Source organism: Lagenorhynchus albirostris, chromosome 10 (genome assembly GCF_949774975.1).
Source record: "Lagenorhynchus albirostris chromosome 10, mLagAlb1.1, whole genome shotgun sequence".
Classification (NCBI taxonomy): domain Eukaryota; kingdom Metazoa; phylum Chordata; class Mammalia; order Artiodactyla; family Delphinidae; genus Lagenorhynchus; species Lagenorhynchus albirostris.
Window position 1 is genome coordinate 16745065 of NC_083104.1, and position 26274 is coordinate 16771338.

General features: G+C 39.1%; 1 pseudogene; it reads right to left on the reverse strand.

The window, feature by feature from the left end:
- Nucleotides 1-519: 519 nt before the first annotated feature.
- On the reverse strand, nucleotides 520-24416 carry LOC132527726 (AN1-type zinc finger protein 6-like; annotated as a pseudogene).
- Nucleotides 24417-26274: the final 1858 nt, after the last annotated feature.

Genomic DNA, 26274 nt, shown 5'->3' on the forward strand with positions numbered 1-26274 from the left:
GGACCTGCCTTGGAGGATTGTCATGGTAAGAGGACATGATCTAACCATAGAAAGCTTTTTATCATAGTTTGGCTAATGGGTACTCAATCAGAAAGTCTAATAAGTTAATAATAATATTATTATTGGGGTTTGTTTTGTTTTTACAAGGGAACATTATGGTTTTCCTTTTTATTTAATTAAAGAATGGCGGATAAACATAAATACAGCACAGTTACTCCAGATCACTTTTCATATTGTATACAAACAGACCAATGAACGTAATCTGAAAGAAAGCTGCAGTCAGCGATGAAATGCATAGAGGTTTTCCTTCCCTCGCTCAAAAAAGTTTAAAAACACACAAACTTAGAATCTCATCAGCAGACACTCTCCTGTGACAAATGATTCAGACATCAATAGTGGGTGCAAAGAAACTATATGCTAACATATGTATAACCTTTGTTAATGAAAAGCAGAAGCGGCCATAATGATTAAGATACATTTGGTTACTGATAACTAGTTGTACCCTAAAGGGCATTATCAGAAGAGAAATTGTGCTGCAGAGAAAACCTATATATACATACACAATGAGAAAATAAACTGCAAGATTAACGCACGCATGTTTAATACTGGAAAAATCACAGCCCTCCAAAAATTTCTCCACATTTGTTATAAAAGCCCTCTGCGCTCAACTAAAATTAAAATGATCTTAAAAGGATAATACTTGTAAAGTTTACTTAAGTCTTTTCAGCCACAGAGACTGCAATGTAAATAAATGTTCAGAGTCATTTTCAAAACAGAAACAAACATCTATTCTCCTGATAACATGCATGATTAAAAGGTCTATGCAAGAAACATTGCTCTACATTCCCAATGACTAGGGAAAAAAAACCTCAAGTCAATTTTTAGTTTGCAGATGGTCAAAGGATTTTGTATTCCAGCAGGAGTTCAAATCTGGATCTTTTCACCACCAACTACTGGATTTTCTTTTCTGATTTTCTCAGCATCAGCTTTGTAATTGTAAGAGCAATTGTGTACATCTGAGTAACGGTGTACACCACAGTAAACATTTCCACACCAGCATTCAAACCCCGTAAGTCCCACTTTCTTCCTGCACATGAAACAGCGATTCTTTCTTTGTTTTGGTTTTTCAAGAGACTTGCTTTCCTCTTCAGATGACTGCTGTGCGGTTTCTGATCCTGAAGCTTGCAGGTCTTCTTTTGCAGGTATTGCTTTGTTCACAGATGTGCTGTCCACTTGGGAAGATGCTACAGAGTCTGATAAGAGTGACTGATCTGATACAGGGCTTGGCTGCATAGACGAAGGTGTAGAGTCTAATGCCAGCTGAGCTTCTGGGACACTGCCATCTGTGCCCTGAACTGGTAAAGACTCAGACTACTGACGGAAGGTGCAGGTGGGCTTATTCTACCATTACTACTATTCTGTCTCTGAAGATGTTCTTTATAACACATTGAACACATGCCATTTGTACGAGGGTTTCCATAAAATCCGCAGCCAGTGGAACAAAGTATAGGCACTTGGCTGTGGTTAGTTTCTTGAGCTATGTTCCTCTGTTGCGCACTCTGATGAAAGTATAGGGACTTTGGATTAGGGTTCCTACTGCACTGAGGATGCTTTGTAGTTCTTTCTCTGTAGAGCAGTCCCCACTTCCCTATGTCAGGTTGTCTTTCCTGCTGTTGCTTGGGCTGGCGGCGGCTCTCTCCGCCTGACGCGCTGCCCGCTGCCGCCGGTCGCCGCTGGTGAATGAGGACAGGTGAGGCCACCGAACTCCTGCTCGCTCGGGCCCGGCCGCCACCTCCAGCCCCTCCGCCTGCTGTTTATGAAACTTTTCTGTTTGGTTGTTCGGCCTGTGCCGCGACCGCGGGGGAGAGCTCCAGGAATGGCCGGCACCCGGCACTGACCTGATTATTGGGTTTTAAATGCTCAATTATTCTTCAAGGGTTACTTGAAAATACACAGGATGACAGTATTAAACCTCAAAGGGTAGTTCATTAATTCTTCCAGAGTTTCAGATACTGGTCTTGGGACAAGATGTCTCGTCTCCAGGAGGTTACATGCAAGTTATAAAGCAAAGGAAAGGACTACAGAGTAATTTGAGGATGAGAACGATATTGTAGAATATATGCTCAAGTAGTTGTGAGAACTAAGGTAATGTTTATAGAGCTTTTAGCAAAATACTGGGCACATGTCAGGCACTCAGCCTCTGCTGGTTGCAATCCTTATTCTCTCAAAACAAGATCCAAATGGCAGATAGCTCAAAATGTTGCCACAGTCAAAGCCAGTAATACTATTCAGAGAATGTTATTCAGAAAGATGTTAAATCTCAGACTAAAAGCTTCACTGCTTCTGCCTTAGTCAATAAGGCCTATTCATGACCTCATACTTGTTCCTCACGAATTATGGTAATTAAGTTGAAAACTGGGTCCCTTGGCCTGGTAGAGCTCGTTTGGCTACAGAGAAGGTTCTAGATGTTAGACTGAAGAACATGAGGGGCTGAGAGTTTTTAGAGAGGCTTGGGAGAGGGGAATGTGTTGAGCAAAAGGAAATCATGGGACTGTCATACAGAGTGAAGTAAGTCAGAAAGAGAAAAACAAATACCGTATGCTAACACATATATATGGAATCAAAAAAAAAAAAGGTGCTGAAGAACCTAGGGGCAGGACAGGAATAAAGATGCAGATGTAAAGAATGGACTTGAGGACATGGGGAGGGGGAAGGGTAAGCTGGGATGAAGTGAGAGAGTGGCATGCACATATATACACTACCAAATGTAAAACAGATAGCTAGTGGGAAGCAGCCGCATAGCACAGGGAGATCAGCTCGTTGCTTTGTGACCAAAGCAGAGGGGTGGGAGGGAGGGAGATGCAAGAGGAAGGGGATATGGGGATATATGTATATGTATAGCTGATTGTTGTAAAGCAGAAACTAACACAACACTGTAAAGCAATTATACTCCAGTAAAGAAGAAAAGAAAAACGGAAATCATGGGAAGAGTGTCCAGAAGCCGCATTTTGAGAACGGTACTTAGTTTAGTGTTCTTACTAGAGCGGGTTACCTTCATCTGCCAGGACCACTGCCCGTGAGTGACAAAGTCCTGCTGGCCCTGGAAGTGCCAAAGGAGATTTCTCTGGCTACTGCTACCATGTGGAAAAAAAAAGCTTTCTTACTTGCGAAATTAAGCACGTTTGTCTAAATTTGCAACACCTGACTAGGCCCTTTATGTAGGAAAGAAAGCCATTCTCTCCTTGGGTTTTTCCGCTTCTAAAAGAGGAGACGCTAAGGAACACAGAATGGGGGGCAAAAAATTCTAGTTGCCTCCTGCCATAGCTCGGGAGGTTCCTTATGTAGTAATGAAATGATCTCAAAGAGAGAGAAAACGATAAATCTAGGCCAAGATTTCAGTTTAAAGAAAAGGCAAGGGGTAGAGTAAGCGCTAGGTATATTTTCCAATGTAATGCTAATTGAAAACATTTTGCTTGTGTTCAGGGACATTCACCTTTCACTGAAAGGTCGTTCAATACCTTCAAAGAGAGTTTTCTTTAAAACGGCACGTACCCATACTTCTAGCCAGAGACTTAAGTTCTTTGGATAGCTTTCAGCTGACAGCCTGTGTTGTTGAAAAGGCAGCTAGTGGCTACAGGTGTTGTGAAGGTAGATGAGCCCCAGCTGCTCAGGAGAGAAGTGGGGACGCGGAATGCTCCTAGGCAACCGGAAGGGACTTGGCAGCAGACGGTGGTTTGCCTGGGGGAAGAGCTTCCAGATCTAAGCAACAAGCCGGTGGAAGGAAATGATGCAAGCTGTGAGCTGAGCATCCAGGCTTGGTAGGTACACTTAAATTGTATTTTAGAAGGGATGGTAGAGGAGGATTTGGGGAAAGATGACGATGGTGTGCTTTGGAATCAGATAGCCTGTAATGCCTGAATCTGCCTCTCACTTGCTTGGGGCTTTTGAGCAAAGTGCCTGAGCGCTCTAAATCCCTTTCCTCACCCATAAAACGGAGGTGGGATATGCCTGCCTCTAGTGCGTGATAAATAAATGAAATAATACACAGAATGGGGTTATTGCGCTACGTGAGGAAGGAAGCCCTCACGGCTCCGAACTTAGAATCAGTTTCAACATTTCTCCCATCTCCAATATTGCAGGAATGAGAAGGCTAGCGCTAATTTTTCTTAATACTTGAAATTTCATTCTGTTTATCATTTTCTTTGACCGCATGTGTAGACTTGCTTATTGCTCAAGGTGAAAACTGACACAGAAAACGCCATATTGAAAGGAGACGCCCACTGTTTTTTCTTGGGCTTAAAAGGGAGGTCAAAAAGAGAAAGCCGGGCTTCCCTGGTGGCGCAGTGGTTGAGAGCCCGCCTGCCGATGCTGGGGACACGGGTTTGTGCCCCCGGTCTGGGAGGATCCCACATGCCGCGGGGCGGCTGGGTCCGGGAGGATCCCACATACCGCGGAGCGGCTGGGCCCGTGAGCCATGGCCGCTGGGCCTGCGCGTCCGGAGCCTGTGCTCCGCAACGGGAGAGGCCACAAGAGTGAGAGGCCCGCGTACCGCAAAAAAATAAATAAATAAAAAAAAAGAAAAAGCCTTCTTTCCTTTACTGATTCAGAACAATTTCCCCACATGGTCATAGGTAAAGAATTTTAGGTTTCTGCATCCTTAAGTGTTCGATTTCAATTATTTTCCTTAAAACTAAATGGTATTTTTAAGAGAAAAAAAATTGCATCAAAAATATTGTTTTCTCCTCTTCTCAGATAGCATATTCCCATCTGAGTGTTTCAGTTGTTTTAAAGCCTTTCTATACAGATAATGGAAAAACTTGACTCTTAGATACCTTCACATTTTTATGAGTAAAACATGCGTGACATCCTGGAATACCTTCGGGCTCATTCTTATTTATAACATGTTTTTGAGAATTTGAGTAAGACTCTAACATGAAAACAGAGTTTAATCATGACGTTGTGATTTTTAAGGCGAAAAGTGCCTTAATTAAACATATTGATCTGGATTTTTTTTTTTCTTGGACAAATGTGAGATCACTTGTCACTTAATAAAAGAGGAGTCACTTTTCCAACAGCAGAAAAATTCCAGGAAGCTTTTCAGCCACTAAACTTGAGATAGAAAACCTTTGAGTGCTTTTCTATCAGCATCTACTACAGATTCTTTTCTTGACTCTTCCTTGAAAATCCTGTGTTTCCTAGGCTGAAATAGACCCTGTGCACAGCTGTTTGTGATTTATAGATGATCTTGGTGTTTAGAACTGCCAGCAAGTCCCACAATTTTCTGTATTAGGACATCAGAGGTTACTCTCTAGATACTGCTGCCATGGCAGAGCATGGAGTATACATGGAAATAATTTATCCTGAGAATTATCTTTAAGTAAAGCTTCATAGAAGGCGGAGGAGTTTGTTTTCAGGTCTTCTTTCTGTATTAGAGGTTTTTAAACCAAAGTATCAGAATTGGGTTCCTGCCCAGCTGTCTTGAATCAGAGTCTTTGAGGCTAAGTCAAGGAATCCACAGATTTTTGTCTAATGAGCTGATTAAAATGAACCATCAGATGTGGTATCCAACGTTCTAAAGTACAAATGAGTAAAAAATATCTGAGGCAAGACTAAAACATTTCTTAATAAGACGATGTGTAAAGTAAAGTCAGACATCATGATTAAGATCTATGAAAGAATGAATCTGATTAAAGCACAGCCTTTTGGCCTTAAGAATTTATAAACTGAGATTTACATCAAAATGCTTTCTTAGTAGTATAAGAAGGATATTCACTGTTGTCTGTGAAAGAAAAACAAATGTTAACAACAATTTAAATGTCCACAGGAGACAAATTAAATACGATATGATAGATAGATGCTGTGGATTAGCATGCAGTACTTAAAAAGAAATCTGCAAGTAAAAAATATGCAAGACAGGTTGTTGCTTCACAACCTCCTCAGGAGCTTCCTGGGTGTAAAAGGAAACAGCCTCCCCGCTCCCGACCCCCAGTAAGCAGAGGGCAAGAGAGACCAAAGAAAAAGGCAGACCCTTCCAGATTGCTAGGTGGCAGGTTTAATAAGCAAGAGAGCTTACTTAGAAGAAGCTTTGTCTTGTGTGGCTGCAAGACGAGTAGATCTCCATACTCACCAGCCAAAGGTGAAATGTCTATATAGAGCCCCTAACTGGGTTTAGTAACATACCCAGTCCTATTTCAAGGCTGTTTCCTTGGTGCAGTTTCTAGGAGCAAAGAACGCAAGCTGAACACACATCCCAAGACAGTGGAGGTGGGATGGGAAGCCTCCAATGGCCTGGGTCCAGCCTGTAGTTCAACTGGCGGTCGAGTCTTCTTGATGACCTCCTCCCACACAGGTTTTTGGGTGTTACAGGCAAATATAAGATGAAAAAATGAATGGTTCTAATTATGTGAACATTTAAATGATATTTTTCATTGTTATACGTTCATGTATAAAACCATAGGTCTGGAAGAGAAGGCACTAAATCAGGAATAGTGGTTACTTACGGAATGAAGTGGCAGTATTGAGATTAGGAGTTGTGCTCAAAGATTTATTTAGCCTTATCCATGCTATTTCTGTTAACATATTCACCTTAAATAAAATAATGTATTGCATACTTTATAATTTGCTTAGGTATATATAAAAAACATATAATTTGCTTAGGTATATATAAAAAACAAAGTGGTGTAACTCTGTTGTAAAGTTACGGCAAACAAGCAAGCCTCATGGGGCTTTTTGTCTTATCACCTTGTTTTATGTTTTTTTCCACTTTTATTGAGATATAATTGATGTATAGTACTGTGTAAGTTTAAGGTGTACAGCATAACGGTTTGACTTACATATATCATGAAATGATGCCTGCACGTTTTGTTAACATTCATTATCTCATATAGATAAAAATCAAATAAAAAATGTTTTTCTTACAGTGAGAACTCAGGATTTTCTCTCTTAACAACATTCATATACATCAAATGGCGTTGTTAACTGTTGCCATCATGTTGTATATTCCAACTCAGGAAGGCAGGCTGGACAGCTTGTCCTTCATATAGTTCTGTATGGGAAACATGTTACCGAACTAAACTTGGGTCCATCTGCCCTCATGTGGTAAAGCTAATCTACTAACACAGGGCTGTGGTGGAGGAAAGTGCAGCGTTTATTACAGGCGCCACACAAGGAGTCCAGGCAGCTCATGCTCTAAAAACCCAAAAGCTGCAGCAGATTTCAGGGAAGCATTTTTAAAGGCAAAATGAGGGAGGGAAGTCACAGGTTATGTGGTCCGCTCTGCACAAGTCTCTGATTGGTTGATGGTGAGGTAACAAGGGTGGTGTCACAGGGGTTAACATTATCAATCCTCAGGCTCCACTCTGGGGGCTATGTGCTCATGGTCATCAAGCAGTTAACTTCTTCCATTGGGTGGGGGCGTTGGCATCTGAAAAACAACTCAGGGACTGTGCATCCGATACAGTTATCTGTGTACTTCAGGGAGGAGCTAAAGATTCTGTGGTTGACGTATGGCTGATTTACTGTTTAAATTCTTACCAGTTCTCCTGGCCCAACTGCTGTTTTTGTCACTACATGTTCACACCCTTTCAATCATTAATTCTTTTTTTTTTATAATTTTAGCATCTTTATTGGAGTATAATTGCTTTACAATGATGTGTTAGTTTCTGCTTTATAACAAAGTGAATCAGCTATACATATACATATATCCCCATATCTCCTCCCTCTTGCATGTCCCTCCCACACTCCCTATCCCACCCCTCTAGGTGGTCACAAAGCACCGAACTGACCTCCATCTGCGTCTTTATTCCTGTCCTGACCCTAGGTTCTTCAGAACCTTTTTTTTTTTTTTTTTTTAGATTCCATATATATGTGTTAGCATACGGTATTTGTTTTTCTCTTTCTGACTTCACTCTGTATGACAGACTCTAGGTCCATCCACCTCACTACAACTAACTCAATCTCATTTCTTTTTATGGCTGAGTAATATTCCATTGTATATATTGCCACATCTTCTTTATCCATTCATCTGTTGATGGACACTTAGGTTGCTTCCATGTCCTAGCTATTGTAAATAGAGCTGCAATGAACATTGTGATACATGCTTCTTTTTGAATTATGGTTTTCTCAGGGTATATGCCCGGTAGTGGGATTGCTGGGTTGTATGGTAGTTCTATTTTTAGTTTTTTAAGGAACCTCCATACTGTTCTCCATAGTGGCTGTATCAATTTACATTCCCACCAACAGTGCAAGAGCATTCCCTTTTCTCCACACTCTCCAGCATTTATTGTTTGTAGATTTTTTGATGATGGCCATTCTGACTGGTGTGAAGTGATACCTCATTGTAGTTTTGATTTGCATTTCTCTAATGATTAGTGATGTTGAGCATCCTTTCATGTGTTTGTTGGCGATCTGTATATCTTCTTTGGAGAAATGTCTGTTTAGGCCTTTTGCCCATTTTTGGACTGGGTTTTTTGTTTTTTTGATATTCAGCTGCATGAGCTGCTTGTAAATTTTGGAGATTAATCCTTTGTCAGTTGCTTCATTTGCAAATATTTTCTCCCATTCTGAGGGTTGTCTTTTGGTCTTGTTTATGGTTTCCTTTGCTGTGTAAAAGCTTTTAAGTTTCATTAAGTCCCATTTGTTTATTTTTGTTTTTATTTCCATTTCTCTAGGAGGTGGGTCAAAAAGGATCTTGCTGTGATTTACATCATAGAGTGTTCTGCCTATGTTTTCCTCTAAGAGTTTTATAGTGTCTGGCCTTACATTTAGGTCTTTAATCCATTTTGAGTTTATTTTTGTGTATGGTGTTAGGGAGTGTTCTAATTTCATTCTTTTACATGTAGTTGTCCAGTTTTCCCAGCACCACTTATTGAAGAGGCTGTCTTTTCTCCATTGTATATTCTTGCTTCCTTTATCAAAAATAAGGTGACCATATGTGCGTGGGTTTATCTCTGGGTTTTCTATCTTGTTCCATTGATCTATATTTCTGTTTTTGTGCCAGTACCATACTGTCTTGATTGCTGTAGCTTTGTAGTATAGTCTGAAGTCTGGGAGCCTGATTCCTCTAGCTCCATTTTTCTTTCTCAAGATTGCTTTTCAGTCATTAATTCTTCAGCCATGCTTTTGTGACTCAGGGGGCCTGGGAGACTACAGCTTTTCTACAAATAAGAGGCAAGCAGAGGACATAGTGGGAGGGCTCTGTCCTGGGAAGGCACCATAGGGTCCTACTCAGTCACACACATATCAATCCAGTGTGTCCTCAAAATACAGATGACACACAAAGTGATCTCCTTGAAGCCTCTCAAACTGAAATAAAGAGGAAGAAATCATTCTCTTCCCAATTCAGGGAAATGAGTGTTTGTGATAAAAAGACCCAAAAGCCTCATCAAAAATCTTTTAATAACTTTGTATGGAGTGTATTCTATATAAATATTGCGTTATTATGTATACCTGAAACTTATATTGTAAGTCTTCTATACTTCAGTAAAATTAAGTAATTAATTTTTAAAAATCTTTCTCTATTTCCTCACCCATAAATTTCTTATGCTTTTTTAGCATGAGTCAGGGGTTTGACTCATAAAACCTGTTTTGCCCCATGCTGGGCTTTTTAAATTATTAATTTAATTTTTTTTTTTTTTTGCGGTACATGGGCCTCTCACTGTTGTGGCCTCTCCCGTTGCGGAGCACAGGCTCTGGACACGCAGGCTCAGTGGCCATGGCTCACGGGCCTAGCCGCTCCGCGGCATGTATCTTCCCGGACTGGGGCACGATCCTTTGTCCCCTGCATCGACAGGCGGACTCTCAACCACTGCGCCACCAGGGAAGCCCCCTAATTTTTTTTTTTTTTGAAGTACAGTTTGCAAGTCTCACTTGGGGGTTGAGCTCCACACTCAAAAATGTGGACTCTGGTGTCCTCAGGCCTCATCTCAGATTTCTGTTTCAGATTCAGTTACCATAGCGTTGTCTTCTCAGGGGTGGCCTGAGCGTGTTTTCTTTTATGGGCCCATAGGCATGACAGTGGGTGAAATAACGCTAATCCATGCAAGAATCTTAAGGGACAAAATATCAGTACTTCGTTCTCCCCAGTCCTTAGAGCCAGCAAGTTGGACTTCAAATGTAGGTTTTCTTCATTGATTCACATAGACAAATGTTTGAGGATATAAGTGGAAAGTTTACCTTTTCTAATCTTCAATCATTCTTGGAGCCAAATAAAACAGGACAAGGAGGGGCTCAGAATTTGAATAATACAATAAAGCACAGGACTAATTTGCATATGTAGGTGAAGGACGGGGGCTACGAATGGAGGAGTTACTTAGGGAGAGATTGGGTGATTAATCAGAAGTGGTCAAAGGAGTTTCTGAAATGCTTGCTTGGGAGGAGGCCCTGAAGTCAAATTAAGGTTACTAGCTAGAGCCTGAGGGAAAGCTGTATTTCGTAAAATCTTGGTGTTGTATATATATCTTTCTGTTTCATTTTTCTTTTTTCTAAAGAATATATATAAAATATAATATAATTGTGTAATATGTATGGTATATATAGATCATGTATACATTATAAAATAGGCATATTCTTTATATTCCTTTTTAAAAAAAAATTTATTTAATTTGGTTGTTCTGGGTTTTAGTTGTGACAGGCAGGCTCCTTAGTTGTGGCTCCAGGGGTTCTTAGTTTCAGCTTGCCACCTCCTTAGTTGCAGCACATGGGCTCCTTAGTTGCGGCATGCATGTGGGATCTAGTTCACTGACCAGGGATCAAACCTGGGCCCCCTGCATTGGGAGCTCAATGTCCCATCCACTGAGCCACCGGGGAAGCCCCTATATTCCTTAACTTTTTAAACTTTAATCTCTAAAAATCTGGAATAATGTAAAACAAGCATACTTGAAAAAGAAAAGAGAATATTGAAAACTGAACATAGAAATTATAATGAAATTTAAACAAAGTTTTTAACTATGGGAGTGTATAATAGTTAGTGTTATATGAATGTCAAAGCAGAGAAATGTATTTGACTATAGGGTAAGAAAGGAAATAAACTGTAAAAGTCTTAAATAAAAATAAATATTCCAGGAATGGAAATGCCTTTGTCAGGTATCTGTGTTTAAAATAATGTGTTTATACTCCTAGCAATGTTAATTTGAAAAGATGCTTTAACTTTGAGTTGTCAGTGTAAAAATATCACTTGGTTTACGAGACAATCGACTGTCAAATACATTGCATAGATATGCTGGATGTTTTATAGCTTTGTCGTCTAGACACTAATTTTATCCTTAAGAATTATTGGAAATCAAATTTAGATAGTTTTCCTGAAAAGGGTAAACTTGTCTATTTATTGTAAGAATAGAAAAGTTGAAACCATCTGTCAGGCAGTGGCACTTAGGAATTAACTTCAGACAATCAAAGATGAAGTTTTGCATGAGAGCATGCATTAATCTGACAGCTTTATGTCTAAAATAAATAACAATATGATATGATTTGGTGGAGTGGGATAGGTTTGTAAATAGTCAAACATTAAGAAACTAAATTTTCTTGTTTTACGGTCATATGGGTTTTTCTGTTTCCTTCTGAAAACTTTTTTCAGTTATGTATCTATATACTAAGATGTGTATAATTAATTATTTATTTGATGAATTGTGCTTTCAGTGTTTCCCTACTGTCTCATAAAAGCATCTGACACTGATTGGTTTTGCACTGTTTCATTTACTCAGAAGTTAGGTATATAGTTAACTCTTGCAAAGTGTTCTATAAATACCATCTATTAAAGAAGTTATCACGGCATATTTTTATCATTGGTTTGCTGGTCTCTCCACTCAAAAGACAGTAACTGAGTCTAGGGCAGGGAATGTGTTTTATCTGTCTTTGTATCTCTGGCATAGAGGCATTCTGCTTGGTAATTGGTAGACAATCAGTAAATCAAATAATTAATGAAATAAATTAATAAATGAGAGTTCTGGTGCCTTCTCTCCCATCTCGCAGTCAGATGTAATCCTCTCAGTCCTGTTGCTTCCTATGCCTGTCTCTAATAACTGACACTTCTGCATGAATCATGGGAAAAGACACGAAATGTCTTTTCTCTTAATTAAGTGAACATTCCACAGTCTGTCCATTCTCCAGCAAGAGACAGAAGTGAAACCAAGATTCATAAATGATTAAGCACAGCAGTAAAATCTGCAGTGTTTTTTTTTTCTGTAAGCCTAGCAGACGACTTGCTGAAATATTCTTATTTCTATGGCCTGTTGAGATAAGAGATTCAAGATTTCCTAATCTGCAAAATGAGAATAATGGTCATAGCATCTCAATAAAGTTGTTGAAATGATTAACATAGAATACACATAAAACATGGTGCATAGTCTGGTATTGTTAGGAGTGCACTAAATATCGATAGCTGTCATTTACTGAGACCTGACATTTTGATAGAGGAGTGCTTCAGATCAGGCTCCTGTTGAATGTGGGGACAGAAAGTCAGTAACGTAAACAAAATCATTCTGTTCTTAAGCTGTGTTGTGCTTTTTCAGCATAAACAAAGAAAGGGTTTTTGAAATTTTATTACTATAATATTTTCCCTCCCTTGTCTCTACATTTAATCTCCATTTATAATTACGACATTTTCAAGAAATCCCTAATAAGGACTTGAGGCTTTAATTATAAAACATCTAGTGTTGTGTGCATGTGCTTTACATATATTGTCATTATTTTATCCTTGGATCTGCAGAACTTTCATCTGTAACGTGTGTCTCATTCAGTAATTAATGTCTGATTATCTATTGTAAACAAAAAATCAGTCTAAGAAATGGAAAATTTTATTTGAGCAAAATTTGAGGATTATAACCCCAGAAGAACATCTCAGAAAGCTCTGAGAACTGTTCCACCAGTTAGAAATCAAGGCACAGTTATGTAAGATTTTTTGAGGTAGAGGGCTGTACATCAAATGATGTATTATTGACAGTTTACATAATCCAGATCTAAGTGTCAACCTGGTGGGTCACATGACCCCTTACAAGATCAAGAAGGAATGTTATCTCTTTAAGGAGTTGTCTTGATGCTGGAAGAACATTGTTCTTTATGGGTGACAAGGTATTCCTGCTGATGGGGGAGGTTTGGTTGACGCATAATGCAGATACACAGTGCACAGTAAGGGGGAGAGAGGAGGCCAAAGGGCAGAGAAGAATTTATGTTTAAATTTTTCTTGTCTTGCCATAAAATAGAAATGTTATTTCACACTATTCTGAGTGGGCCTTCATCCTAGGCACTGGAATACAGCAGTTAGCAAGAAAAGCAATAGGGTCCATAAAATAGAAATGTTATTTCACACTATTCTGAGTGGGCCTTCATCCTAGGCACTGGGATATAGCAGTTAGCAAGAAAAGTAATACTTCTGTTCTCATTGAGCCTGCATTTTGTAAGCAGTAATAGGCATTAGACAAGTGATCAAAAAATGAACTGAATAGCTACAGACTGTGAAGAAAATAAAGTGAGAGAACTAATAATGGCACTGGTAGGAAAGGGGGCCTTAAAGAATGAGAAGTTAGGGGAAGGAGGAGATTTCAGCCAAGAGCTAAAGGATGAGAGTTTTCTCTCCGTAAAAGGAGTTCAGACTGTTGTCGAACCCAAGTTTATGTGCCCGGTTACAGTGCGGCCAAAGAAAGCAAAATGTCGGAGTTGGAAGGGAAACGGTTTATTGTAAAGGCCAAGCAAGAAGAAAGGGCAGCTCATGCTCAAAAAGGCCAAACTTCCCTATGGTTTGGGGGGAAAAGTTTTTATAGGCAAAATTTAGGGGGAGGACTGCAGGGCATGTGACCTTCCTGATTCGGTGGTGGGGAGGTAACAGGGTGGTGTTCCAGGAATCTAGTCATCAGCCTTCTGGTTCCACGCAGTCTAGGGTCCAGTGATTTTGCTCAGCCTGAAGTTACCAAGCTCCACCTGGGTGGGGCGGGGGCCTTAATTCCTATAGAAGAGCTCATAGATCTGTACCAGATTATGTGTATCCCTTGAGGAGGAGCGAGGACCCTGCTTTATCACTGCATTATTATTTCTTGACTGCTTCTCCTTTGCTTCCGTATTCCCTCCTTTCCCGAATTTGTGTCTGAATCTGCCCTTTGGCACTCAGGGGTGGTTTAGGAGGCTGAAGTGTTTTTCCAACAGATAAGAAACAGGGGACATGGAGACGCTTTTGTACCCAGGAGGACCCCACAGTACCCTGCTTGGTTTCAATCCCCCATTTTCTTTTATACCTCTCAATCTGGAGGGGAAAAGGTGTTGGACAAGAAAGGGAATAATGTTTGGGATAGACAGGTTTATCATAAACTGGGCAGAGGCACTCGGTTTTAGGGGGACTTGGTTTCACAAATATTATCTTTCCAAACAGAAATCATTAAGTCAAAGGCTTTGAGGCAAGAACAGAGTCTGGAGAAGAGAAAATGGTATCAGATGAAGTGGAAAACATCTTGTTGACTTCTAGGTCATGATAAGAAAGTTGGATTTCATAGGCAGTAAAATGGGAAGCAATTTAATGTTTAAGCAGAAGAGTGGCATGATCTAAATAGTTGTTTAAAAAAATCAAACTGGCCACTGTGCATTAAATGGATTACAGTGGGGAGGCCAGTTTGGAAGTTAGTGTGATTGTGACAATGAGAACGTCTGGTGCCTGGGCTGGAGTAGCAAAAGGAACGGTGATTGAGAAGAATGGGAACACTTGTGAGATTCTGGGGGCAAGATCAATATTAGTAGTAGTGGATTCAATAGGGGAGGATATGGGAAACTAGAAATAAAGGATGACTTCTTACTTCTTGTTTTTGTTTTGCTTTTGCTTGATCACCCGAAGTAAAACTCATAGGCCGTCTCATTTTAGATCTTTAAAACAGTCTCTGCAGGAGAATACATGAGGATATTTTTCTTTTAATGTGTACTGGGTCCTCGCATTTATACCACATGTTATAAATGTTGTTTTCTCTTTAGGTAGATTGTAGATCATTGTCAACAAACATCAAGAAATCCGTCCTACCCTTATGCCAAGTTCATACTTTTGGTCTGAAGTTTATTTTTATCAAATTAACACACCTGCAAAGCTTAACTTTGTAAATCGAGTTTATTTTGAAAGGTAGTGTTGAATTATTTTCCAAATAAAGCAGCTTAAAAAAATTCAGATGTGGTCCTGTATGCACAGTGCTCTGAGTATGGTAGGATTTTCTTTTTTTAGCATACTAATGTTTATTTGGAGATGTATAAAAAATATGCAGTCCTACAAAACTTTAAAGATTTTTCAGATCCCTGCTAAGTTTTTTTTAGACCCTTTTTTTCTAGAAAACAATAGGTTTGATCAAATTTATCCTAATATTTCAATAACTAAGATACCACTCAGAAATATTTTAGACATTTGAAATCACAGAATGAGTAAAATGGGAGGAAGAGCTTTATATGCCTAAGACTGTCTCCGTCTATAGGGGAGTTGGTTCTCCAATTTTTAGCAAAAAGTCTACACTGGCAAATTGTTGAACCACCATTAATATAAAAAATTTGGTCAATCCTTGACATCTTTAATGCATACTTGATAAGAAATACATCCATAACGTTGATATTTTAGCAATAGTTTTATCTGATGGTGTATAGAAAGGAGGCCAAGATTATATTGTACTACATTCAGTTTTAACTTTACTGAATACCACAAAATTTCCCCAGCCAGCATTACAATAGAAGTAGCTTGTTGCCCTTTTACTTCTGTATAACACAATATCAAAAACATTTTATCTGCCAATATGTGATTCTGGTGACCTTTGACATTTTTGAGCATATATTCTCATGCATCATTAGAGGTTTCATGCCAAACCAATAACACACTTCTCTGTTGTTTTCAAATGCCTCCTATATCATAAGGTTAATGATCAATAAAATGCACTGACATGGTTCTTTTTGCTGCCATACCTCATTATTTCTCTTTTCACTCAATCTCCACATGCTTTTAATAGTTCCTGAGTAGCTTTTGTTTTTTCATTTAATGAAGAGTAACTTAATGTACCATTTTCTCTTTATAAAATAACGTCTCTCCGATGGGAGTCTATCCGTGGGGACCAGTTGTATTCAAGATGCCTTTCATTTGACCTAGGACAGTGTTTAACTCATCATTTGACAGTTGTGTGCCTTTAAAAATTAAAAGTCTGTGTGAGATCTCCAATTTGTATGAGTTTGCACGAGGTTATAGAATTCACGTAAACGCTGTCTGGCTTAGGGGACTAGGAACTAGCGTTGGATCCTAAAAAGTGATCTAAAACAAGCCTCAGCGAACAGGACCATTAGGTGAAATCTGGCCCACAGCTTGTTTTTGTAAATAAAGTTTTACTGGAACACATCCATTCCTGTGCGTTTACTTATTGCCTTTGGAGGCTTTCATACTACAATGGCAGAGTTGAGAAGTTGCAGCAAAGACCACGTCGCCCTCAAAGTTGAAAATATCATCTGGCCCTTTACAGAAAAAAAAGATTGCTGATTCCTGATCTAAATAAAATTAAGCCTGTTTCTTTTGGAAGCTACGCAAACCAGAAGGTTAAGTTTTGATTTCAAACCTGAAGATAACATCACACATATTACAAATAGGGATTCACTTGGCCAAATTCTTCCTTTTTTATTTTTACCATACACTAGGAAGGTTTTCAGAAATTATGGTAGGTCATTTAAACAGTAGCTTCAGGTGTTTCTGAAGTTAATAACTAAGGGCTTTCCAAAATCTGAGCACATAAAATAAATCTTATATAATATTTAAAATGTATATAACTTGGTGTTTTTGAGGATACATCCTGTACTTCGAGTTTATTAATATTTACAATCATAGATCACTTAATTGTTGAAATATAACTAGTGTCTATCTCTTTTTTTAAAAAAAGAAAGCAACATTTATTTGAATTTTAACTCATTTGCTCAACAGAATTTGACCACCTTTTGTAAGCTAGGTGCCACTCTAGGTGCTGGGAAACACATCCAGTGAACAAAGCAAAAAAAAAAAAAAATCCTGCCTTTGTGGAGTTTACACTCTTGCGAGATTTTATGACAGGAAGTACAATGATTAAGCCTAATACTGCTTTTGTTCTTTTAAAATCCCGAGACTTGGCTACATCAGAGTATTTTTTTCTTGGTGTTCTAGTAAAAGAGCATTGTGTTGATTAGAGAAATACCTTGATCCCAAATAATGGATCCACCTTTGTTTAAGATATTGATATTTAACCTTTATTCATCTCAGACACTTGAAGGATCTTTTGAGAGCAGTGGTCCTTTCCCCAGGAGGGAACAATCCATTTAGTCCTTTAAATCATAATTTTACACATAATTTCCAAAAGCACAAGGACCGTCTCTAGTCCATCCACAGAGCTAAAAGCTATTAACCTAGACCAGCTATTAGATAAGTTAATAGGATTAAGGATAATGTGCTATTAGATATTTATAGAACTATTTTAAATATACAAATCTATTATACATTTTATTCATTCAGTGATTGATTTACTCCACACGTTTTACTAAATACTAATGCTCTTAGGTGCCAGACACTGTGCCAGGCAACACTATTATTCTCAAAACATTTTTTTTATATGATTGGTTTTATGACACAACCTGTATGTTAAGTAATCAATGGAGCATCGTGACTGAACCAACTTTTTTTTTTTTTTTTTTGGCTGCGTTTGGTCTTTGTTGCTGCACTCAGGCTTTCTCTAGTTGTGGCGAGCAGGGGCTACTACTGTTCCTTGCGGTGTGTGGGCTTCTCATTGCGGTGGCTTCTCTTGTTGTGGAGCACAGGCTCTAGGCATGCGGGCTTCAGTAGTTGTGGCTCGCGGGCTCTAGAGCGCAGGCTCAGTATCTGTGGCTCACGGGCTTAGGTGCTCTGTGGCATGTGGGATCTTCCCGGACCAGGGCTCGAACCTGTGTCCCCTGTGTTGGCAGGTGGATTCTTAACCACTGCGCCACCAGGGAAGTCCCTGAGCCAAATTTTATATAAAGTTTACAAGCAAACATTTGTGCATTTACTAAGCGTCACCCCTTCTAGTTTCTATCAGGACTTAACTAAACAAGAGGAAATTTGCTTCTTATATTTATCAGGACTGAAACAAGAGGATTTGGCTATGTAATTGTTAGAAACCTATATTTCATACAAAATAAGTAGAAATAAAAATAAACTGTGGGGTTACTTTTGTTGCATTCCAATGTGTTTCCTTTGTGGAGTGCAAGATTATACATAAAATGAAAAGAAGCAGCTTCATTCACTGAATTCCAAAAGACAAGTCGTTGAACCCCTTGTATGTTTGTCAAGTATCTGTAATAATTTGAAACACCGTATTAAATATTGCATATTTTAATTAACATAGTTTAATTTTTCCAAGTGGCATTGGTAAGTTTTAATGTAATAAGCATTAGCAACTTTAGATCAGGTCTTGTGAGAGCAGGTGACACCAGAATTATAAGTAGAGAGTTGTCTGCTATGAAATTATGCATTGATTTAAAGTCAACACACTCAAGGATCTTATGGTTACAAATGAGATTTTAGTCCCAGAACAGCCTCTTTGTGACTTAATCTTTACGTACATGTATTATTCTTATCCATGATTAAGTACTATAGGAAATACAAAACTTTCCTTTTGAGGTTACTAACTTCTTGCAACTGTAGTCCAGAGAGATTGTCACTTACCAAGTGATACAGTTTTTTAGTATAGAAACTGGCATAGAATGCAAGTCTCCGTGTGAGCCTGTCAATAAATCATTATCGCTTAAAATATAGAAAGAAAATTACTGAGCTTCAATAAAAAGAAGATCCATTAACAAGGGGAAGATTAAGATAGGTTAAATTTCTTCTTTAAATTTAGTTATGAGATAATGCATGTCATCTATAATAGTTTTTCCCCAGATGAATTTTAGCAAGGCATATCATTGAACTCTAAAGTTTAAATAACTGAATGGATAATGAAAAACTTACCCTATGGTTCCATTTCTAGTAATATATTAGCAGATAAGGATTTAGCACCAATCTTTCTTCTGAAAACACTAAACAAAATGGAAAAGAAAAGAGATGCATATGTAGTGTAACAAGAAAGTAAAGAAATTCGGGCTTCCCTGGTGGCGCAGTGATTGAGAGTCTGCCTGCCGATGCAGGGGACACGGGTTCGTGCCCTGGTCCGCAAAGATCCCACATGCCGCGGAGCAGCTGGGCCCGTGAGCCATGGCCGCTGAGCCTGCGCGTCCGGAGCCTGTGCTCCGCAACGGGAGAGGCCACAACAGTGAGAGGCCTGCGTACCGCAAAAAAAAAAAAAAAAAAAAGAAAGAAAGAAAGTAAAGAATTTAGAGCAATAGCAAAATGAAGGCAAGAGCCTGAGAATAATTGGAACACTGCAGCCCGCTTTCACCTTGAGGGCACGTGGGAATCGCAGTTTTACCGAGTACCATTTTTTGGTATTTCACAGGACTGGGGAAGGTGCTACTATGGAAGAAAAAAAAAAAAAAATCCTAAGGCTGCGCCAAAGTGAGAAAACCAAAGCAGGAATCCTCTTTTCTTATAGCTGGAACTCAAAAGTGCTATACTCTCCATCTAAAGGTGAATTAGAAGGAACTGTGAATTCACATGAAAATAGGGAAATTGCCTATAACCAGAAGCTGATATTTGAACAAGTCTGCAACATAAGTTCATACTATGTGGTCAGTCCCAAAACACTTCAAGCCAGAAATTTGGATATGTGTTTCTCATGTAGGAGTACATTTAAGACCTGTGGCAGGACCAGATGACAGAATCCTCCCAGGAGGTACCCACCTGCGTCTGATGGCTCAAAGAAGTTTCGTACGTAAGTGTACAAACGAAATGAGCAGAAAGCAGTTAAAAATCGATACACACATAAGGAAATAAGGCACCATGAGTGAAAGCCGGTAGAAGTAAGAGAAACAACAATTAAACTCACCTTTCTTATAAAGTGTGTTAGTTTTCATATTGGAATAAAAGTCATAACTCATTACCTTAGAAAACACTTGATTATCTTATAGCCATAAACATTTCTTCACTGTTTTTTCCTTAGAATATGCAATGCTACTGTATACTGATAAGGTAGTATTTATTGTAACATACTTATGGAAGGTTGGGAATGGTGCCACATCAGAGAGGCTACCATTCCTGGGAGACGACTATTCTTTCTTGTTAGGGAAGAAGTAAAAAGGCTAAAAACATGGGCTCAAAATCAGACTAAGATCTTTTACCCTGTAATATGTTTGCTCAAGGTCCCAACTAGCAGTGTATTTAGATTTGAACCTTTACGCTGTTCATTTGCAAAATAGTCTTACAGTATCCATATTCCCAATACCCATAATGAGTTGCCGTGGGAATTGAGACAAAACATGTAAACGTTGTATCCCAGTTCAGCATATTAATTCGTTGGTTCTTGTTAGCTGTATTACCTGTTCCTCCTTTTCCTGGGCCACTCCCGTGAGACAGAGTAACTTGCTCTCCTGTACCCTACAGAGGAGAAGGATCGCCTGTTCCCGCCTTTATCAGGTTTAAGGCTCCTCAGTTTCCAGGTGGGTGAATTGGGCCTTTAATCCGTTCCTTTGGGTCTGTGTTACATAATTACTCACTAGGTCTCAGGAAAATCTGAGGACTCATCTGAGACTCACCTGTCAGCTAGCAGTATAGTTTCACTGACTCGAGTAATCAGATATCAGAGCTTTTCAAGTGCTTCCTCATGACCCTCCCATAAAAGGGATTCAGCGGCACCTGCTCAGTGTCTGTGGCATTTTGGTTTCTGCGGCATTTTGGTTTCTGCATTCTCTGACAATGCGAACCCTGCTTTCATGGCCTTTGAAGTATTTACGTATTTGCTCACTCTGTGTGTGTAACCGAGGTAGGATTGCCACCATCACCTGCTGAAACCCCACCACCTCTCCTTTCCCTGTCCACGTCCCTGTGCCTCGTACTGAGCACTGTGCCCCCAAACACCACCTCACTGCATTCGCCCCCTGCGCAGATGCCTTCGTCACCTAGAATAGGCCCAGCCAAGCTGCTTTCCCATGTGGATGACAACTTCTCTCTGCTCGGGTTCAGACACCCCTGTGATAGACCATCTTCCACATGGATGCCCTCTGAACCCCTCCTGGGCTGTAACTCCCCACACTAGGTAGCCCTCCCTACCCTGCTAGGACTCCGACACACTAGGCCAGGCTTCCTCCTCCAGCCCATCCCAGACTTGCTAATGAAGACCCCACCTTATCTCTGATATCTGATCTCTGGTCACCCTTGTACCTCTCGTCCCCTGAACCCCTCCTGGACACTTAACCTTGCTCACTTCCGTCTAATGACTTTAGGCCCGAATTGTCTGAGGAGGGAATACCATGCTAAATTTAGTCATAAGGAAAGTTAGGCTTATCAGCTCCTCTTGGGAACAAAATAAAAGGGCCTTGGTATCTTGGATTCTAGAATATACCATCTTCTACTTGCTTAAGTCTCCCAAGTATTGTCCAAGTGTTGAAGTCTCCTTTGTCTCTGAGGATGTTAGTATAAGACAGAATTTACAAAAGTGAATACAAGATAATACACAGAGTTCATTTCCACAAATACATGTATATACCGCTCTCAAAGAATCCCAGATTTTTGAAAATTAATTTACATTTCCATGATGTATACAATTTCTTATTAGAAAGAACTGCAAGATAGAATTACAAGGTTGACTTAACAGGAACTGATATTTGAGATTTGCTAGCGGATTTATCTGAGAAATGGTTTATCTCCTAACACTTTTCACTTTGTCAAACACCCTAAGATCTAAAGATTATGTGAATAATAAACACCTTGCTCACCATGTCCCTAGAATAAGCTTTTGAAGATGAAGCCCTTTAGAACTTAACTGGACAGTATTCTCCTGGGTGCTATAAGGAAGGACTTTTAAGGCATTTCAATATGCTTGTTTTGGGACATAAAGATCATGACTGAGTGAAGGAGGGTGACTCCCAAGAAGAAGCTGAAATCACTGTGTGTCAGGTAAAATGAACAATGCCCTTTAGGCATATTTCTGGTGTTTTACATAATACAGAAAAAGTCAAACCATTCTTAACATGTCCTCCTAAGGTAAGAAGCAAATACAAGTAAAAATACTGTCTTCTCCCTCTCCCAACTTCTTCTGAGAACAACGATTTGAAACTCGGCTATATTTCTATGAAATTTTCATTCGTAGCTAAGGCTGTTCAGTCCAGATATAGGAACTGTCAATATCCAGGATTTTAGTGAATTACACACTTCATCTCCTGGGTAGAAGAGAAACCATTTGCAAACCCTGTTCATTACATTATATAATTCCACATGAAATACCTAGAATAATTCTCTTTTTATTACTCAGAGCTCATTAAGGAAGACAGGTGCATTAAAACAATACGCATACAGTGAGTGGTATGGTTTTCACCTTAAAATAAGTAGACACCTAGTTGAAACCTTTTATACCATTGGTTTGGCATCCCCACTGGCTCACAAATATAAGTTAGGCTCTTCATCAGTTTCACTCACGTACAAAAAAATCCCAAAAAAACTCTATTTGAATATTTCCTGACTTTTTTTGGAAACATAATTCCAGTGCTTTCATGTAAGTTTTCAGCAGCTTTGCTATATTTTATTTAGGCTCAAAAGAAGAAGATGGGGATTTTTCACATTCTCATATAAATATGATATCATAAGAAACAGTCCATAGGATTTATTAGAACTGCATAGGTGATACCTTTTCTAAATAATTTACAGTTGAAACATGAACTGAATATCTGGGAGAACTGATCATTTTTAAAGACATTTCACTGCAAGTAGACAAGTGGCTATAATTCTCAGTAGTTGCATTTAGTCTGAGAAGATGATTCTATCTTTGGAGACTCAGCTACATATGTCTCGAAACGCCAAAGATCATGCATGAAAGCTTTTTTGAGGGTGGTCTTTCAGATATTGGTAGTTAATTCAAATCTTTAATTTCATTGAGACATAGGATGCCATGAATATTGTAAAATCTTACACAGATAAGAGTAATTGAGAAAATATCACGTTTTGTTGTCAAGAGCTCAGGTGGGAGATCACGTACCCTAAGATTCAAGTCTTAGAAATGCTACTTACCAGCTGGATGACACTTGGGCTTTTGACTTGAGCATAAACTAATCTTCAACTTGTTTGACTGTAATTAACAAACAAACAGTATATTTATATGTTTATACTATAAAAGTAATATATATATCTATTTATAAACACAGGTAGATAAATATAGCCTGGACATAAACATAGATATAGATACATAAATATAGATATATGTTGCCTCTTAAAAGTGGTTAAGTTGTAATGCACTGTAAAGAATTTACCATGTAGAAAATATAAAGCAATTTCTCAGAGTGTAGGTCTTATAAGTGATGAGGCAGAAGGCAGCGTGAGTTTGCCCAATCAGGGGTTAAAATAGAAGGAAAATGATCCTCTGTGTTAAAGAAACATGTTTTACTAACCATGGCCAATTTAGCAATTTATATTAAGATACTCTTTTTCAAATGTGACTTTGGTATGAAGCTGTACTGTCCTTCGGTGGAGGGAGAGAATATCTCCCAGGCTGGCACAGGGAAAAGCAAGGTGTATATACAAGTTGAAAAGATGTAATGATTTTCTTTGTATAGTATGGATACCTTTTGGTGCCGAGGTAATATTCTGAGAATTTTGCTTATTGCTTCACGCTAAAAGGAAAGGTAGATTTCATAGATAGAACTCACTGGCTCTGCTGATGACATCTGAGCACATTGGTGCAGGAATTGTTACAGAGCTGATTGTTGCTAGAATCAATACTATTTATCATAGGGTTTAATCCCATAGAAATCATTAACTAGGGTGCCAAGCAACTAGAGTGAAAAAGTAAAATATATAAAGAAGTCTCCAGAGAAAGACAGAGCTACTGTTTGCTTTGATTATTGATCCCTTTGAGCTTAACCTCCTCATCCAGCCTCCAGTCAGTCAGTCATCTGAGCAGAGCCAAATGGCAATGCTTTATGTTTATTTCTTTTGGTTTCAAGATGTAAACCAAGTCAACCATACAGTCAAGTTTGCTATTATGTGGACACTCATGGATTGGAACCGGAAAACCATTAAAAACATAAAGCAGTTCCTAGGCTAGCTCAAAGTCCTCCTCTGGGGATTCATGATCTCTTTGGTTCTGCCTCCCAGGCCTCTGGATCCAAAGCCTAAACTCTCCCCTATGCCGTACTGCTTCTACAGATGTTAATGACCAACGTGATTAAGTTTAATTTTTCTGAACGCCAGGCTTCAATAGTGAGATCCACGTACCTGTGCTCTCTCCTTGAGCATGCTGGTAGGCATCGAGAAAAGCTGAAGGTGAACTCTTGATCTCCCCAGTCTCTGAACGTGGAAGAGCCACCACCACTCCTATCCTTATAACACCCTCTACTTCCATCCCATGTATTCGCTCCACCACCAAATAATCTTGATTATTTTACTTTCCGAATGTATATCAAATCTGTCTGTGTTTTTCCACGTTCACTACCATTATTTTATGTCAAGCCACCATCATGTCTGGCATGAAGTATTAATAACTACAAGGGTTGGTTGTCTCCCCCTGTTTTTCTTCTCCAATCTGGTCTCCACACTGTGGCCCAAGAGATTTCTTTAAAAATGGAATCTGCTCATGACACATCTAATGTGTAAGTCTTCAGATCTTTTCTGTTGTTCTTAAATTTTCAACAAGGTCATGAATACTGTAACCTCTTTGTCCTTCCCCCACCTTGCCCACCCTGGCCACGTAGCACCTTCTTTCTCTGCTACACAAAGTAGTTTCCCAAGTTAAGGCCTTCTCATGCTCTTCTTCTTGCCATATGATTCCCCAGTTCAAATCTGACCCACTCATATCTCCTCTCCTGGAAGCCTGTAATTTCCCTCATATTACATGTGTCATGAGGGCAGGAGTTACATTTTGTTCATCTGTAGCCCTGGTACCCAGCCTAGTACCTGGTACAGGTGCTTAATGATTTGAGTGAAGGAGAAAGAAAGAAAAGAGAAGATGATAGATATTTTTAGACCATTCGCTTCAAATTTAGGGAGCTTTTTATGAGGGACACGATTTGTTTCTCAAAGGACCAAATGGAGAAAAGCGAGTAAATTTAAACTGGAGTAATTTACACATGAAGAATTTAGCCAACAGAGACAGGAGGAAAATCTGTCGAAGATTTGACTAAGACATTCCCCTGGATATCTGTATTAGTGCTGCTTTAGAACATCTTGAAACCCAATGATTGTATAAAAACATATGGTGATGATAAATTCTTATGCATTCATTATTATGTCATATAGTTATGTATGAGACAACTTTCAAATTATTGTTGACATTTTCATCTCGTTGAATCGTTGAGATGGCCGTGTCCCAAATCTAAAAATCCTCATCTGCTGTCAACACTGCAGCTCTCTAAAGGTACAGAGAATGCCCTGAATTAGGTGCACTCCTATTAATGGTGGAGTTTCCCTCTTAGATTCCTTTCTGATCTTTGACACAGTTGGACAAGTCTGGATGATTTGAGAGCCTCAAGAATTCACAGAAACTTGGAATGATTTTTCCATGGTAAAAAGCCACCATTACTGGAATGAGCCTAAACCAACTTGTCAACTCTTTTCTTTAATCAAAAAGAATCCTTAGTACTTCTCCCATTTCCCCTCCTCTCTCCTGATAAGGTGGGGTGTGACTGGACAAAGAAGTTCTGGTTCCTAATGTGTTTTGCTTTCTGCAACCAAAGGCGATGATCAATTGGAAAGGTTTGGGAGGTCCTCTACTAGGCCAGTTATTAACGTCTCATTGCTAAGTTCATGGGTGGGTTGAAAGGAATAGTGTGGGTAGCGAAGGGGAGTATTTACTTGTTTCAATGAAGTGACTACCTGTACAAAAGTGTTTTTATATTTTGACAACCAGTATAGATAGTGTTACCAGCAAAGTATCCCTTCTGACCCAGGCTATCCCTAGTAATTATTTGATATAAAAAATTGTATTGGTAAAACTACTGATATATGTTTGGGAAATTTTAGCTAAAATAATTTTTTTTTCCTAGTGATAAATGGATAGTATCCTTTAGCTCAAGGGTTCTCAAAGCATCACCTTGGAACTCTTGGAATGTGTTAGAAATGCAAATTTTCCTTTTCCAACTCTGACAAACTTGGGCGGTGCCCAGCAATTTGTGTGTGTGTGTGTGTTTTTTTTTAACATCTTTATTGGGGTATAATTGCTTTACAATGGTGTGTTAGTTTCTGCTTTATAACAAAGTGAATCA